Source organism: Delphinapterus leucas, chromosome 12 (assembly GCF_059928025.1).
Source record: "Delphinapterus leucas isolate spDelLeu-1000000601 "Yukka" chromosome 12, BTC_Dleu_Yukka2, whole genome shotgun sequence".
In the NCBI taxonomy this organism is placed as follows: Eukaryota; Metazoa; Chordata; class Mammalia; order Artiodactyla; family Monodontidae; genus Delphinapterus; species Delphinapterus leucas.
In genome coordinates, this window is record NC_143140.1 from 38,444,959 (window position 1) to 38,461,632 (window position 16,674).

The following is a 16,674-nucleotide window of genomic DNA, read 5'->3' on the forward strand; positions in this document are numbered from 1 at the left end:
CATATTCCCAGCATACTCTAAAATCACTGAATATGTGATTCTTTCAACTATGAGGGGGGTGGTGCTATCTTATATATGAGGTTATTAATGGTCCTTATGAGTAAATATCAGAATTAAAACCATTAACTTTGACAACTTTCTGACATTTACTAGTTGCACCAACTGGCTCACACTCTGGAAAAAAATAAAGGTGGGTGGGGGGATACCAGAAGGAGCCCCTAAATTTAATCCCTCCTCAGATTTCATTCTGGAAGGCAACTAGACACTCCTCCAATCCTCTACAAAATTCTCTACAAGAACATACAAGAAAATTTTTTCCAGAGAGTATGAACTATCTTGACCCCTTCCCCAATGACCACCAATACCAATCATCTCACCTCTTCCTCCCAATCTTCTCTTTGTTGATGTCCCAGTTCTTAAAATTCCCTATGGATGAGAAAAGGATGAACATACACTCCCCACTATAAGGATGGGATTGCACTTGCTCTTCTGTACTTCAGTCCTCCTATTAAGGTTTCTGAGCACCTTCTGAACTCCATGCACTCAAGGCATTCATGCACATATACTGTAACTTTAGGAAATTTGGATAAAGGATTTGTACCAGTTGTGGAAAAATTTCACACACAGGAAATCCAGTTTAGGAAAATATTTCTCAGGAGGAGGCAAATGCCTGCTCAGACTCACTTATTATTATAATTTAATAACATTAAACAGACTTCTGGAAGTCTTCAAGAACCATAGCTAACATCTCTAATGATGACGCGGCGTTACTGACTCACTGATGATCGGCCTTCTTATTTATCTCTTTTCTTGAAGTTGCTGAAATATTGCTGCTTTTGAATCTGACTAGACATTCAACTGAAACAGTGAGATTTGAGGGGTATAAAAGTTCTATGGGTCTCCCCTGTTTCACTTTCCCAAGTACACCTTCTGAGGGTAAAGAATATAGAGCACCCAACTCAAACTACATCCCAAGAGAGGCTTTCCCCTTCATTTCATTTCTGCCCTGGCTATTCTGTATTTGGGTAATCAGAGGAACCAGCTGTTCTGTCTCTTTATTCAATAAAGACTATCTGGTAGCCCCTAAATATAGTTTAATTAATGAAACAACACATCAGACTGAATTCAATGTCATGCTGAAATTTAAATTCAAATCCTTTTATAAGGAACTTATCCTTCTGTTAAGAAAGACGAATAGTAGCAGATTCTAATGGCAGGTTTTGTGTCTGGCCATCAGGGCCCTGCAAGCAGACTCCACATTTCTGGAGGATCTGTCATCATTTTATGGACTCCAGGTTTCACCTTAGCTGGAATCCAGGATCTTCAACCATTTTCAAAGATCTGAGCAATCACCAAAAACCGGTGCAAACCTTTAACCACCAGAACTGTTTAGCACCTGCCCAGAGTGGTGGACCTTACTCAGATTCACACAATAGGCATAGATCCCTTTGGATGAAACCAAACTGCTATTGACCTCATCTTTAAAAATGGGAATCTGGGGAATTCCCTGGTGGTCCAGTGGTTAGGACTCAGCGCTTTCACTGCCGGGCCCTGGGTTCGATCCCTGGTCTGAGAATGGCCAAAAAAAAAAAAAATTGGGAACCTGATACCTTCTCAAATGATATACGCATGAGTATGCTGGATATCACATACAATTCTGTGTGATGCTTCTTTCCGAGTGTAGGACTGAGTCTTTAGCTCCTACTCTGTAGGAGGCCTTATTACTCCCCGACTGAACATTCTTGTCCATGTATCCTGACCATTAGATGGTTAAGAATGTCCCACATAACTCTCTCCCCATTGCACACTACTTTCTCAAAGATCATTGAATCCAGAGACAGAAACCTCCTGTGTGCCAAGCTCTACAATCTTGGAATAGATCCAGGTTTCTTCAGAGCCAAGACAAGAACACTGCTAAAATCAGAATGGGTAGTAATAATAGTCTCCTGAGAGACTAAAAGATAAGATTCTACGTCTAAAAGATGTAAAACCTTTTATCTATGCAACTTGAGGCAACTGAAATTCGATGCCTGCCGCCCATCATAGCAGGATAAGCACTCCTCCCTCTTGACAACTTGGCTGTACCCTTCACAGCTCAGCAGCTGCTCAAAGGGGCTCCTACTAGGATTAATGGGATTGGAGCTATGTAGGTGTGTTTGTTATTGATAGCTGCATAATAAATTTCCTCAAAAATTTAGCAGCTTAAAAGGCCAAATATTTATTACCTCACAGTTTCTGTGAGTCAAGAATCCAGGCAGCTTTAGCTGGGTGCCTCTGGCTCAGGGTCTCTCACAGGCTGCAATGAAGATGTCAGCCAGGGATGCAACTAGAGATTATCATACTAAGTGAAGTAAGTCAGAAAGAGAAAGACAACTACCCTATGATATCACTTATATGTGGAATCTAAAATACAGCACCAATGAACGCATCTATGAAACAGAAACAGACTCACACACATAGAGAACAGACTTGTGGTTGCCAAGGGGGAGGGGGGAGGGAGAGGGATAGACTGGGAGTTTGGGGTTAGTAGATGCAAACTATTACATATAGAATGGATAAACAACAAGGTCCTACTATATACTACAGGGAATTATATTTAATATCCTGGGATAAATTATAATGGAAAAGAATATAAAAAAAGAATTTGTATATGTGTATAACTGAGTCACTTTGCTGTACAGCAGAAATTAACACATTGTAAATAAACTATACTTCAATTTTTTTTTTTTTTTTTGGCGGTACGTGGGCCTCTCACTGTTGTGGCCTCTCCTGTTGCAGAGCACAGGCTCCGGACACGCAGGCTCAGCGGCCATGGCTCACGGGCCTAGCTGCTCCGCGGCATATGGGATCTTCCCAGACCAGGGCACAAACCCGTGTCCCCTGCATCGGCAGGCGGACTCTCAACCACTAAGCCACCAGGGAAGGCCACTTCAATTTTTTTAAATTAAAAAAATAAAATAAAATCCCAAATATTAAAAAAAAAAAAGATGTCAGCCAGGTTGCAGTTATCTCAAGCCTTGACTAGGGGAAGATGTTTCCAAACTCATTCACATGGTTAACAGGCCTCAGGTCCTTGCTGGCTCCTGGCCAGAGATGAGTTCCTTGCCACGTGGACCTCTCCATAGAGCAGCTCACAACCGTGCTGGCTTGAATCAGAGCAAGTGAAAGATCGAGAACAGGAGAGAGAGGATGCCCAAGACAGAAGCTACAATCTTTTTATAACCTAATCTTGGAAGGGACATCCCATTGCTTCTGCCATATTCTATTTCTTAGAAGCGAATCAATAAGTCCAGCCTACACTCAATGGGAGGGGATTGCCGAAGAGGATGAATCCCAGGAGGCAGGGATCACTGGGGACCACCTTGGAGGCTGCTGACCACACGATAAAAATATCAGCACTACATTCAAAAGTGTTTGGAGGTTAAATGTCATGATATCTGTAACTAATTTTAAAATACATCCACATCAAGAAAAAAAATAGTTGAGGCAAATATGACAAAATGTTAACAACTATTGAATAGAGGTGATGGTTATAAAGTTGTTCATTGGACTACTATTCTACTTTTCTGTGTGTTTGAAAATTTTCATAATGAAAAACCAAAACAAAAAAATACCTGATCTTGTTCACTGACAAGGGGCCAAGGGAAGAGACTGTATCGACTATGCTAAATCTCAAATGATAACATTTGGCAGAAACCCTCCCAATGTTTAAAAGGACAATCCTAAATCATCCTCATCTAATAGGTGAATGAACTCAGCTACCTAGGAGTTTATTTGGTACATGGATGCCCTGACAGTCTCATCAGAATGGTTCTCTTATGATTCTGTCTAGATTGTAAAATCAGTGAAGACAGAAATCATACTAGACGGTGAGCTCTACCTGGGTACTAAGACTGTATCCTCCGGTACCCACCAGTGCCCGGCGCCCAACAGGTGCTCAGTAAATATATTTTTCAGTGAATGCAGACCATTTTATAATACTTTGTCCTTAAATCTTTTAGAACAAAATTATCCTTCCCAATACTTGATGGCACAGAACTCTAGGATGTACAACTCTGAGGCTCAGCCAGGGCTTATATAGGTGCTTGAGCTAATAGTTTGTGAAGAACTACTGTGGCCCTGCCTCACACTGCTGGAGCTCACTGTTTCATGAAGGCAAGATGGCCTCCGAACCAGGCAGCACAAGCCAGGCCCTTAAGTTCTTTTTTCTTTTCTTTTTTTAATTAATTTTTTTTTCTTTTTTTTTTTTGGCTGTGTTGGGTCTTCGTTGCTGCATGCGGGCTTTCTCTAGTTGTGGCGAGCAGGGGCTACTCTTTGTTGTGGTGCATGGGCTCCTCACTGTGGTGGCTTCTCTTGTTGCAGAGCACAGGCTCTAAGCACACGGGCTTCAGTAGTTGTGGCACGCGGGCTCAGTAGTTGTGCAGGCCCTTAAATTCTGACGAGAGATCCTCCAAAGGTGGACCGACCACCTGGTGTCTAATGCAAGAAATCTCTTCAATGAACAACATGGAAAAGCTAAACCGCTGGTAGTCACCAAAGACCCAAATGTAAAATAGCTGATTCAGGACTTGCCAAAGCTTGCCCTAAACCCACACACTTCCCCTCCCAAAAAATAACTTACATTGGAAAGTGGATCTATTGATAAGAGGTGCCTGGGCTATGGTTGTTGGGTAAGTTATCAAAATCTCTAGGCTCTCTAAGCTCCACCCCTATAATAAATATATCCAAATAAATAATACAGGCACTGTTGGGCTTTCCGGGTAGCGCAGTGGTTGAGAGTCCGCCTGCCGGTTCAGGGGATGCGGGTTCGTGCCCCGGTTCAGGAAGATCCCACATGCCGCGGAGCGGCTGGGCCCATGAGCCATGGCCGCTGGGCCTGCGCGTCCGGAGCAGTGAGAGGCCCGCATACCGCAAAAAAAAAAAAAAAAAAAAAATACAGGCACTGTATTAAAGTAGGACCCCAAACAAATGCCTTTGGAGCTGCAATTCAACGTTAAACCTTGAGCTTTTATTAAGAAAAATTTTTTACAAATGTTTACATTCAAAAATACTGTCCTTAAGGAAATCCAATCTCCTTTCCGTGGAAGAATCTCTTCCTAGAATTCAGGACCACGAAAAAACTTGTCTCAGTGGAAGAACCTTTTCCTTTCCCTAGGAAATGAAGATGAAACTGCCCCCACACACCTCCCTTTTTATCTTGGTAGCCAAAAACCTCAAAGTTAAATTGTGCCCAATTCCAGGAATAAACTCATTCCAAGAACATAACTTTTTTCTAGTTGGTTTCTGAAATGTTTATATTAATGTTGAATATATTATAATGCTCTGTCTTATATAGGATTGCCTCAAATTCCTTTTGGAAGTTAGTATTCATTCAGCAAATAGTTACTGAGTGCCTAATATTTACCAGGCCTTCTCTTAGGTGCCAGGGGTGGAGGGAAGCCAGTCAAAATGATAACGTCCACAGGAAAGGTTGAGGGAAGGCTGGAGGTTGCGGGGTAGGGGAGCATAGCAGGAGCCCAGAAGAGTACAATATAGTATACTTCCATGATCGAACTGTGCACAAAGTGAAACAGGAGAGAAGAGAACACCCAATGTAGGCAGCCCCATGGGGTTGGAGGAGGTTAGGGAGAACACTAAGAAAGTTTCTAAGTAATAGAAACAAGCTTTGAGAATCTGTCAAATTAAGCAAGGCAAGGGAAACAGCCTCTGTTTTGCAGGGAGCTGCAGAACACCACAGTGTGTTCAGGGACCCAAGGGTAATTTGGTGCATTAGGAATAAAGGTGCACATGGGGAAGAAGTAGGAAATATGGGCAGAGATGTGAAGAGAATTCAGCTTATGAAGAAAAGGAGTTTGGATTTTAGTCTAAGAGACCTGGGAGCCTAACAGTTCTGATTTACATTTTAGATTGACCACGCTAGTAGAATTCAAAAGCAGACCTGGAGGTTGGGACATCAGCTAAGAATCTGTGGCAAAATCCAGGCAACAGACATTGGGCGCTCCTCCTATGGCTGTGGGGCAGAAAGGAGCTAAGAGGTTAAGGTGTTCGGTGAGGTCCCAGCGAGCTTACTGAGCATCTGGCTCTACAGCCAGACTCCTGGGTCCAAGCCTAAGCCCACCCCGTCTCAGCCACGTGATCCTGTGAAGGTAGTTAACCACTGTGTACCGCAGTTTCCTCATTTACAAACCAGGCATGATAATACTAATGACAATGATAATCATAATAAGATGTTACTAATACTGCCTCATTTAATTCTCACCAAACCATATGAGGATAGGTATTGTTATTATATTACCATGAGGATATACATGCACACACACACATATATGTACATATGATATATATTGTATATAGTAGGTATTTTATATTACATAGTATACATATATCATATGTGTAATATATGTGTATTATATTGTGTGTTATATAATTAATACATAATACACACTATACATTATTATGAAAGTACATATTACCACATGAGGGTATTTTATATTGTACTACCATTTGCCTAAGCACACTGGAAATGCTCCACAAATGTCAGCTCTTATCAATATTATTTTGACTATAGGCAAGACACAGCTCTGGGTGCTGGGATCCTGGGACTAACAGAACAGACAAGGTCACTGCTCTCATGGAGTTTACATCCCATGGAGAGATGATAACCAAATCAATCAATAAATAAGAAAGCATCAGCCAGTGATAAGTGCAATGCAGGGAATTAAAGTAAGGTGATGTGATAGAGGGTGACTGACAGCTGTGTTAGACTGGGTGGTCAGGGAAGGCCTCTCTGTGGAGCTGAAATTTACCCAGAGACATGAATGTCGAGAAGGATCTACCGATGCACAGATCTGGAGACTGGGAATTCCAGGCAAGGGAAACAGCTAAGACAAGTGCCCCAGGGTTAGCATAAGCTTGGTGTGTTTGTGAAGCGGAGAGAAGACAAGGATGGCTGGCACACAGTGGGCAAGAGGTGAGGGTTAAGAAATGAGATTGGAAAGAAGGCAGGGCCCAGGCAGTCTAGGGCTTTGAAAGCCAGGTGGAAGACAACAGAGAATGAGCAATCTAGAAGGACTTTTGGCACCCAACTTGAATAACTGAATGGAGGATGAAGAGAGAGGCCACAGGAGGGGATGCTGGTTCGGTGGGAGGGTGAGGGGTTTTCTGTTTGGGGATGTGCTGAATCTCACGTGGTTGTGGGACGTCTAAGTGAAGATACAGAAAACAGCTGGATTCAGGAGGTGAATAGAGGGTGGGGGGCTTGACTTCTGAGACCAATCAACATTTAAGGAACCTAAAAAGGGGAGCAGGGAAAAAGGGTCAGAGAGAGCCAATGAGTAAGATAAAGGCTAAAAAGTGTTCGGCAATGATTTCTGGGTTCTCCTAGACTACTTCCATTCAAATCCATGATAGCTGGGTGTTCCCAGACAAGTTTCCTCTTTGTGCCTAAGTTTCCCCACGGACAGGATCACTGTGAGTAGTAAATGACTTAATACATGGAAAGTATGCACCTGCATGTGTTAGAAGGTCACACACACACACACACACCCAGCCAACAATCCCGCGACACCTGAAACAGCAGGAGACTAATGCCTCCTCATCTCATGCCCAGAAATGGAGTTGAAATGGAGGATGAAGCCTCCGGGGGAAGAAGAAGCCTGAATCCTCTGTACTTCAACACACCCAAGAAATGTCATTTCCATCAGCCTTACAGCAGGGAAGAGACTCCTCAAAGCCTCTCCTTCAGGTAAAAGTTTCCTACTTCAAAAAATCCAAAATTAAAAACTAAAATAAAGAAAAGTTTCTCTTTCCCTGCTGCCACCAAGCTGGCGGGTGTATTCCAGTTTCAGCTCCACCTGTAACCTACAGCCATGGCTGAGGAAGGCATTGATTTGCTGCTGGAAGGCGTAACGGACGTTAACAACACTTTACGGGAGGTACCGAAGACCACCCTCACCCACCGATGGCCTCGCACGTGGAATTCGGGAAGCTGCCAAAGCCTTAGACCAGCGCCAAGCCCATCGCTGTGTGCTCGCGTCCATCTTTGTGTGATGAGCCTGTGTGGGTCAAGCCGGTGGAGGCTGTTTGTACTGAACACCAAATCAACCTAATTCAAGTTGATGACAACAAGAAACTAGGGGAATGAGGGGGCCTCTGTAAAACTGACAAGAGAGGGAAGCTCCGTAAAGTGGTTGCTGCACTTGCGTGGTGGCCAAGGACTAAGGCAAAGAGTCTCAGTCAAGCCGAGGATGTCACTGAGAACTACTTCAAATGCAAGAAATGAACGAATAGGGCTTCCCTGGTGGCGCAGTCGTTGGGAGTCCGCCTGCCGATGCAGGGGACGTGGGTTCGTGCCCCGGTCCGGGAGGATCCCACATGCCGCGGAGCGGCTGGGCCCGTGAGCCATGGCCGCTGAGCCTGCACGTCCGGAGCCTGTGCTCCACAGCGGGAGAGGCCACAACAGTTGACAGGCCTGCGTACCGCAAAAAAAAAAAAAAAGAAAGAAATGAACAAATAAAAAAACTTGGCTCTTGAAAAATAATAATAATTAATAACTAAAAGGCCAAAAGAAAAATAAGTCTTTTAAGAAGGCAGGCAATAAGATCTGGCTTTAATAAGATCTGGCAATAAGGCAGGGTGTTATTTACCCTTTCGAGAGCGCTCTGCAGACAGGTGGGTTGGGGGCCAGGGGTCAGGATACAGTGGTTCATGATGTAAATGGGAGATAAGTGAAGAGAATGACTACTGATTCATTTCATAAAAAGCTTCTGTGTGAAGGGAAGGCAAGAGACAGGACAGAAGTGGAGTGGTATTTTTTTTAACTTTTTTTAAATTGAAGTATAATTGATTTACAATGTTGTGTTAGTTTCAGGTGTACAGCAAAGTGATTCAGTTATATATATTCTTTTTCAGATTCTTTTCCCTTATAGGTTATTACAAAATAATGAGGTATGGAGTGGTATCTTTTTTAGATAGGGAAGACTTATATGGTAAGTAGAAGGAGGCTGTAAAGAAATAAGGGTTGAGGGAGATCAGCTCGGTGCTTTGTGACCGCCTGGAAGGGTGGGATAGGGAGGGTGGGAGGGAGGGAGACGCAAGAGGGAAGACATATGGGAACATATGTATATGTATAACTGATTCACTTTGTTATAAAGCATAAACTAACACACCATTGTAAAGCAATTATACTCCAATAAAGATGTAAAAAAATTAAAAATAAAACATATTATTAAAAAAAAAAAGAAATAAGGGTTGAAAGAGGGAAGAGATAACTTGAGGGGAAGGGGTGGAGGGGATGGAACTGAGTGCAGCGAGGAGAGGGAGGCCTCCCAGCTGCCCGGAGCACTGCCAGATGCAGACCAGGAGGGCTGGGCTGAGGGATGGAGGACCCTGGGGAGACAGCAGCTTCCCTGACAGATCTCAGGCTAGGCTGAGTGGGAGGGATGTAAATTTGGGAAGGAGCAAATGAAATAATAGGGTGGGGGGAAGGGGAAGAAGGAAGAAGCCTGAGGTCTGGAGGCATCAATGCTCAAGTGTGGGAGTGAGGTGGGCTAAGATATGTTGATTGGTTCACCAAGGACCAAGCAACTGACTTAATGTACTAGGATACATCAAGTCACCATTTAATTATAATTCCTCCCGAGTTAGGCAGTCTAGTCAATGAATTTTGTCAAATTCAGTCAAATCAGCCCAAAAGAACACTGTTGGGACTCAGGGCAGGCCACTCAAAATATGTCACAGTGGCATATTGATTATTTTGAATTAAAGTCACTTAAGAAATGGCCAATGCAAGATGGACACTCTGACCCTCCTCTCTGTCTTCCTGAAAACAGGAAACCAATCTCCCATGTGGAAGGTGCACTCCCTGCCTCTGGAAGTAGAAGGACACCCTTACCACTCGGAGACAGGGAATTCAAGGCTGAGAAGCCTGTATAAACAAACCTCATTATGTCTTTAATTGACTACCCCAAGCCCAAACCCTGCTTAGACTCTTCACTAATTGAGCACCCAAAACCCAAGTTTCTTTGTCCTGTCAATTCCTCGCATATTGTTTCTTTGTCTAAAAAATATAAAAGCTCCCTTCCTTGGCCACTTCTTAGGTACCATTTCTATCAGACCTGCATGTTCGCAAATGAAAATTTCTTTTTCTCCTGTTAATCTGTCTTGTATGTTAGTCCAGCCACAAGAACTAGAGAGGAGTGGAAAGGGAAAGCTCCCCAATCCCACAACACAAATGCAGAGGGTTTCCATATCTGGCGACCCAGGAAAAGCACTGAGCCTTCTCATTCTGTGCTCATCCCTAACACATACATACCTACATAAGATTTAAGAATCTATTGTCTACATGGCACTATCTTGTGAATCTTTTTCCTCTTTTTTTCTTTTATTTTAATCATTCAGGAATTGGAACCCTGAAAATTTAAACACAAAGTCACTTTTCTCAGGGAAGAAACAGCTGGAACACCCCCAGGATAAAGCAAAAAACAGACTGCTTCTGTCAGAATTACATCAACCAATTTGTGTTGCTAAATAAGCCACAAAGATTTCCAAGAACTCAGCACTGATTAGCATTTCATTTTAATCTGCGAAAAGTAACTTCTTTTTGTTTTCGTGAATAATCAACATATTTTTACCAACTGAGATAGCAACAGTGAACCTGGAAAAGAAATGAGCCACAACTGCCTCTTCCCCATAACGATGCAAACACTTTATTTATTTATTTATTTATTTATTTTTGGCTGCACCGCAGGGCATGTGGGATCTTAGCTCCCAGACCAGGGATGGAACCCGTGCCCCCTGCAATGGAAGCGTGGAGCCATAACTACTGGACCGCCAGGGAAGTCCTGCAAACACTTTAGGATGAGCAGGGCTTGACCCCCCCCCAATCCCTGGTTCTTTAAGATGGCCAGGCCCCCAGGCCTCCATTGCTCCCTCTTTCTGGAAGTCTGGAATGGATGCGATGACTGAAGAGAAGAGCTGCTGCTCTCTGAGCATCTGATCTAATGGTCCTCTCCATTAGCAACTGCAAGCAATTTAGAGTTACTGAATAATATGTAAGGATCTTTCAGAGTAGATCAGTTCACTTCAGTTAGCATCGGATTCCGATATGAAGTTGTAAAAAGCTTAAGCACTCACGGGGACCCAATCAATACAGGTAAAAATAGAATTTATGGTTTCCAGGCCAAATTATTACTATTCTTGCAGGTGATTTTAACAAACCACCAATGCAAATATACAGAAGTTGTCCTGCAGCAAAAGAAACGCGTTGTCATTAGCTGCACAGCCCGAGACCGGTTCCCTCGTCTCTCTGACCCTCATTTGGCTTTCCCTTCTGTGAAATAACTATCTCTCAGGGGTGCTGTAAGACTACATCTTCAGGATGCTGTTAAAAACAGTGTGTAAAATTTATCTACACACACAAAAAACCCCTGCAGTCTGCGTAATAGGTTTGTGACACGGAAAGAAGGAAGGACTGTGGGCTAAGAACCATGAAGACAGACCCACCCAGGGTCACCCTAACCAAGACAGTTCCCTCATGTGGCCCCTTCCATGGCTCTTTACCCACCTGTCCTCCTTCCAGCACCCACACCAGCCCTATAGTAAATGACAAACATATTTTATATGTTTTATAACTTGGAAAACTGTCTCTGCTCTTCTCTCTAGAGAATGAGTATAAAATCACCAAATCATCAGAACTGAAAGGACCCCCAAAGACCATTTCTACTTAAACATCGTACTGCCTGTAAAAAGACTCCTCAGCTATGCTGATAGTGGTTCTCACTCTCAGGGCATGACTGCAGAAAACGGCAGCTCCAACCACATCATAAGACAAGCCCTCCCAACTTTAGATGGGTCTGCTCTACAGTGCTGTCTTACCCTGAGTTGCAATCTGTTATTTCACCTCATACACACCCCAGTCCCCCTCTGTCCTCCTTTCCTCTGCCCAAACACGCCCATCACCTGCAACAACGGCTAAGTCACTACCCACTTTCAACACTTGAAAAGAGCTAGTTTATGACCCTTATATCTGCACTTTTCCACATTATCCATGCCCAGTATATTCAAATTCCTCATAGGAAAATTTTTTGAGACTAACCACCTTCTTAACTACCCTTCTCTGAATACACCCGAGTTTGGCCACATTCCATTTAAAAGATGGCTCCCAGAACTGAAAATTGCATCCTTTGTTCAACAAACACTTGCTGAAAGCCTAACATGTGCCAGGCGTTTGTTCAGGCCCTAGAGGCAGAAACCAACCCACCAGGCCTGGTGTCCAGTCCAGCTGAGGAGACAGTCAAGCCTACCATGCAGAGAAGGTACAGGGAGTGCTCTGGGGAAGAAAGTACCAGGGGCCTGGGAGCATGGAACAGGTTTGCCTGACACACTCTGGGAGAAAGTTCCAGAAAGGCTTCCTTGAGGACACAACTTTTTTTTTTTTTTTTGCGGTACGCGGGTCTCTCACTGCTGTGGCCTCTCCCGTTGCGGAGCACAGGCTCAGTGGCCATGGCTCACAGGCCCAGCCGCTCCGCGGCACATGGATCCTCCCAGACCGGGGCATGAACCCGTGTCCCCTGCCTCAGCAGGCAGACTCTCAACCACTGCGCCACCAGGGAAGCCCCGGAAACAACTTTTAAGCCGAGACATTATGCTTTGTTTAAACAGGCTAGGTTTTTATTAGCACCTCTGGAAGCCCATCAGGCTGGTGACATACTGAGATCGAAGTCAACTAAAATCCTTAAATCTTTTTTCATATGCCTCTCCCCACCCTGTGCAATTCAATTTGGGGACCTAAGTACAGAATTTGACATTTATCCCTATTAGGTTTCTTCTTCTTAAGGTTGACAGCTTTGATTCCCGATTTTTCTGTCCAATTTTTAGCTATCCTTCCACGTGGAGTCATTCAAAAACCATTAAGCTTGTCTTTGAAGCTGTCAACAGGTCTTTGAGAAAAGTCAAGAGCAGTGTCCCTGGAGATTCAGGTGATATCAGTCCATTAATGGGTACTGTGGAGGTTACAGATACTCAACCAATCATGCACCCACCACCAATTAATCCAGGGGCTTTCAAACTTTTTTCTTTGGTAGGAGAAGTTCTCTATCAAACAAAATGAAAGAGATTCCCAATACATAAACAGATAACAGAGGAGCTGCTCTAGGTGAAGAAAGGGTGGAAAGATCCAGCCATCAAGGGCTCGCTCTCCCCACCCCCCAACCAGACCTCTCAAGAAACCTTGGTGGCACCATATGCATCCACGAAGCCCCCTGTAAAAACCAGCCATCTTGCACAAGCATAACATGAGAGACAGTCTCCAGTGATTTGAAGAAATCAAGGGATCGTCTATCCAGTTAGTAGGTCCAGCAAGTCACGAAAACACAGTACAGTTGATCCTTGAACAACATTGAGTTTTAACTGCTGCAGGTCCACTTATACGCGGATTTTTTTCAATAAATACACTATATACATACGTGATCCGAGGTTGGTTGAATTCAATGACATGGAACCCGCAGATACAAAGGGCCAACTATGGGACTTGAGCATCTGAGCATTTTGGTATCAGCGGCAGGTCCTGGAACCAATTCCCAGTGGATACCGAGGGATGACTACAGTCCTTTTTGGTATGATTTATTCACAATGAACCAATAATAGTCCTTCAAGAAAACCAGCCATCTATTCAATAATTCATTCTAGTGTTTTATTTAATTATGAGAATCTACTTTCTCCATCCCCTTTTGGAAACAGGGATGATTTCCTATCTCCATCTTCTGACATTTTTCCTGGCCTCCTCATTTCTGAAAGATTACAATCAGAGTTCCAAGATCACATGGGAATTCTTCACATACAAAGATATTGTTTGAGCCTAGAAACGTAAGCTCTGCTATATTATAAGCCTCCTAAAAGTAAACACCATTTTTATTCGTCTTTGTTTCCCAAGAGTCTAGCATAGCACCCGGTGCATAACTGATACAAAAATAATGTTCAAATAGTTTGCTTGTTAGTCTTTAGTTGTTAAAAAATACTGAAATGCTCTCTTTTGACCTTCTCACCTAGTTTAGATTTCAATTCAACATTCTATATAGAAGCAAATTATGAGTTGAGTGTTAAGACTTTATCCTTGCTGTCACTTAACTTCGTATCCTTAAAAAAACTTTTAAATGTCCTGAGCTCTCTTACAAACCACAAACCTCAATCTCCTGACATTACAGCTTTCTGCTCAGCTCTATAGAGCACCCTTGGCAGTAATAATAATTTCTCTGGGTATGCCTGTGACCAAAGAGAACTGATGAAATGCATCACTCTTTCTATAGAAAAATGGAAATTACTCACAAACGGTCCACAAGTGGGCACCTAAGGATATACCAATCTTTACGTGCTCTGCCATGGTTAAACCTTGAGCTGCCCTAAAAGAAGGGAAAGTTGACAATATAAGGGGGGCAGAGGAGGGTGGGGAAAGAGAGAGTTGTGAGTGTCTAGTAACTTGTTTCCTGTTGCCATCTCAAACAAAAACCGAGCACTCTGGACAAAAAAAAAAAAAAAAAAAAAAATCCATACTATTAATAACCATAAGATTTCAATGTTTCAGTATTATAATCTTCTTTATAGATAAAAATCTTTGTAATATTTTTCTTAGGAAAAACCCCAACAAGCTTAATTATTTAGTAAATAGTCGTACCTCGGGGTATCGGTTCCAGGACTCCCGCAGATATCAAAATCCGCGGATGCTCAAGTCCATTACTCGACGCTCCATATCCGCAGGTTTGCATCCGCAGATTCAGCCAATCTCGGATCCTAAACATAGTACAGGAGCCACGCTTGGTTGAATTGCAGATGCGGAACCCAGGCGGATAAAGACAGCCGGCTGTATTGATAAATATGTACAATTTTATGACTTCTGAAACTGTGAAACTCAACTTCAGAAAGTATTAGTTTTTTGTTTTTTTTTGGTACGGGGGCCTCTCACTGTTGTGGCCTCTCCCGTTGCGGAGCACAGGCTCCGGACGCGCAGGCTCAGCGGCCATGGCTCATGGGTCCAGCCGCTCCGCGGCATGTGGGATCTTCCTGGACCGGGGCACGAACCCGTGTCCCCTGCATCGGCAGGCGGACTCTCAACCACTGCGCCACCAGGGAAGCCCGAAGTATTCGTTTTTATTCCTACCAACAGAGGTTAGTGCCTCTTCCCCACCCCTGCAGCTACTTCACACTATTAAAAAAAAAAAAAAACTTTGCCAGTTTGATTGACAGAGTGGTGCCTGATTTTTTAACTTGCACTGCTTTGATTACTAAAGAAATTGAACACTTTTCATGTGTTTATTATTTGTATTATTTTTGCAAATTACCTTTTTATGTCTTTTGCCCAATTTTCCCTTTCAGGCACTCACTTTTCTTACTGACTTGCAGAAGTTCTTCACAAGTTCAGTAATATTGCTTTGTCACGTCACAAACATTTTCCAACTTACCATTTCAATTTTAACTTTATTTATGGTGATGTTTGCTTTCTTTTTCTCACGTAATCCACCAATCCAACCTTTCTTTTTATAGTTTCTCCCTTTGGTGACATTATTAGAAAAATATTCCCAAGTTAACATTATATAAATGTTTCCCGTATTTTATCCTGGCATCTTTACAGTTTTATTTTTTACACTGAAGTGCTTAATCCATTTGGAATTTATTCAGGTATATGACAAAGTCTGGATTGTACTTATGTTGTCCCAGATGGTTAGCCAGCTGTCCCAACACCATTTCACTGAATTAATTTATCTTTTCTCCACCGATTCAAAAGGCTGCCATTTTCATATACTTCCTCTCCACTCATGCACCTGTCTCCCAGGATCTCAAACTCGGCATATCCACAACTGAAATTCCTGATCGCCCCCTTCTCTCCAGTGATACCCAGCTCTGGGAATGGCTACTTTGCTTATTACTCAATTTTCGTGTTGAGAACTTGGTTATTCCTCACCCCTGCCCTCTCCATCACCACCTCCCACCCCCCCACACACATTTAAAATCACTAAATTTTATGCCCAACTCTATGGCCATGGTCGTAGTCCAAACGCCATCTTACCTTTCCTGGACTGCATCAGCGTCCTCACTGGGCCCCGAATCCACCCTCGGCCCCTCCAGCGGGTTACACATAAATAAGGTCCCGCCTCTTCCCTACTTTCAACCTCCTATGGCTTTCACTGCTCTTCGAACAAAGCCTGCGTTCTTTACGTGACGTGGAAGGCCTGTATGATCTAGCCCCTGCCTACCTCCACCTCATGCCACACCTCTGTTTCCAGATACACTGGCCATCTTTTCATTCCTTGAAGGCTCCCAGCTGCTCTTCCACTCAGAGCCTTCACGGGCGAAGTTCCTTCCACGTTCCATGCTCATCTCCTCCCTGCCGCATCCAATTCCTCTTCCCCACACACATGCCTGCCTAACCCCCGTTTATCTTCAGAGCCCAGCTTAAATGTCATCCCCTCCAAGTAGTCTTGACCATGTCAGTTTCCCCTGCAAAAAATGCCCTCATTGCACCTGGTACTTCTCCAGGGTGGCACTTCTCACAAGTGTTGCTATTATAAATATTACAAGATCTCCCTCAGGTGGCAGTTCTAGTAGCCAGGGCTGTCCCCAACTTGCTCACAGCCCCTCTCAAAGAGCTGAATGCATGTGTGCCCATACAGTCAGACTCATACA

The 16,674-nt window shown here is 43.5% G+C and overlaps 1 protein-coding gene and 1 pseudogene across 1 annotated transcript in view; one reads left to right on the forward strand and one right to left on the reverse strand.

Moving 5' to 3' along the window:
* FAXC (failed axon connections homolog, metaxin like GST domain containing) overlaps nt 1-16,674 on the reverse strand; it is a 92,540-nt gene that overhangs the window by 29,398 nt on the left and 46,468 nt on the right. The window lies entirely within an intron of this gene.
* LOC149747862 (small ribosomal subunit protein eS12 pseudogene) lies at nt 6,750-8,464 on the forward strand (annotated as a pseudogene).